Below are 2,414 nucleotides of genomic sequence, written 5' to 3' on the forward strand. Positions count from 1 at the left end.
TCCAACTTAACCCCGTGCGGGGGTCAACGAGCTGCGACAAACCTGCCAACACATCACATACTTCACTCTCACAAACAAACCAAAAGAAAATCGGCGGAGCTGGTGTACAGAAATTCAAGCGACAGACGAATGTCATTAGCACTATAGAGCCGCACACATGTGGCCGCGTAATAAGATTTCAGCTAGTCTTCATTAATGAAAACAGCTGTTTTAATGAAATGTTGCTTGGAGACTTTGTTTGTCAGTTGCGAAATTGGGTCACAAATCTTTAAAGGAAAATATGGGTCTAGCATTGAACCACTGAACTATTTTGGGCCGCAGCAATGACTACTACAGAAAGACCAAAAGAGCAGAGCAGTCACAGACAGAGCTGTTATTATGTCCCTTAGACGTCTCATTTTCCACAGTAATCTTTTAACACAAACACTGATTAAAACTCTTTCGGTTCAGGTTCAGATACAAACGTCTCACAGTTTCTTTTGACAGACATGCTGCACGGACTCTTGATCTTAAATGAATATCAAAGAATTAAACACAGATTTAAAGCTGATTAGCATATATATATATATATATATATATATATATATATATATATATATATATATATATATATATATATATATATATATATATTACAAAAGGCCAGCTAAAGATTTGTTAATGTTTCTGTAAATCTGCTCTCACCAAAGCTGCATTTATTCGACCAAACATACACTAAAAATATTACAGTGTAAAACGTTGTCTATTTTAATGGTTCAAAATGTATTGTAATGTATTCGTGTGACTGCAAAGTAGATTTTTCGGCAGCCGTTACTTCAGTGTCACGTGATATTTTACAAACCATTTTAATAGAATGGCTACGTAAAACAAACAAAAAAAAACTATTATTATGTTATAATAATAGTTGTTTTTGTAAAAGCCATTTGAAAGTTCAAATGAAAAGCCATTTGTCTTTACTGCTAAAATTACTGAACAGTAGTATTATTAAAAAAGTTTTTTTTATTTGGCCAAACAAATCGTGATTTAAATCGGTAACAGCTTAGATTACAAAACGCATGTTCTTTGAGTTTGAGTTACTTGTACAACAAAGAGTAAACTCTAATTAATAGTAAGAAAGGTTAAGGGATCTATAATGTGGTTGCGCAGAATAAGGCATTAAAATGTGTTTACAACAGCTAATTATCAGTTAATATCCCAGTAGCTAATATACACGCTAATAAGCTAACGGTGTCCCTTAATACTAATGGTACGCTTACCTCAATGCTGAAGAAATATGAGTTCCTTATCATTCACAAATAAAAGTACTAAATTACAGTCCATGATACTCGCTGAAACACAACAGCCAAACCCGCTGCTCCTGACTGACTGAACTAATCTGATTGGCTTAATCTGCAGGGTTAACATGGCCATCGGTAATGCCCTCCATTTTAACATGATTACCGTTTATTTACATGTACATGTGGGAGTTCGCGAAGGCATTTAGGGCTATCGATGATGCGTGTTGTTGTTATATTATGTATTCTGGACATTTGGAGGTTGTGTTTTACATTTGATGTCTTCTGTTTGAGTGTTGTGTATGTTGGATGAGTCCAAGCTGAGCAGCTCAGGTGACGTTGCTAATTAGGGATGAGGAGGGAGAGCCTGTCATGGACAGCTTCAGCCAAACAGATACACAGTGAGGGAGGACAACAGGCCAGAACACACTCTGTGATCAGGACACTTGGTACAAAGCGTGGTCTCCTCCAAAATAACCTCTGACATGCAGTATTAAACCATCACTGATTACAGTACAAATTTACAGTACAGTAGAAATTCTATGTTAAGTATTAAACATAATGCTTCCGATATAATTAAATTAAAATTGCGCTTTTGAAAGACATACCATTTCTATCAGGCAGATGAAACTGGAAAAGAAAATCACAGTATATTTAGCATTTATTGTTTAGTAATATTCAGAATGTCCTTTTATTTTTATATTTTCAGATATTTACATTTTATTTAACTATTATCTATTGTAAAACTACTACTTTTCTAATTGAACAAACAAAAAATGAGGAATAAAATCAAGGTGTATTTATTAATATTCTGTGAATAAGTGTTTGTTAAATTATTATTTAACTTAACTATAAAAATAACTAACGCTTCTCTAAGTGATAAAACAATTTTTATCTGGCAGATGAGAAATGGGAAAGAAAATTATGTATTTATTAATATTCTGAATGAGCTTATAATTTTTGTGTCTTAGTAATGTTTTTATATTTATGTTTTATACAAACATATTAATACAAAATAATAGTTCTGTTTATAATATCACTTAATAGTAATATTACTAAAGCTTTAAATTCACAACAAAACCACATTTTTGTCTTTTACACTTGAAAGGGCAAAAAAAAGAAAGAAAACAGAGCAGAAAA

The sequence above is a fragment of the Puntigrus tetrazona genome, chromosome 2, assembly GCF_018831695.1.
Source record: "Puntigrus tetrazona isolate hp1 chromosome 2, ASM1883169v1, whole genome shotgun sequence".
Classification (NCBI taxonomy): Eukaryota; Metazoa; Chordata; class Actinopteri; order Cypriniformes; family Cyprinidae; genus Puntigrus; species Puntigrus tetrazona.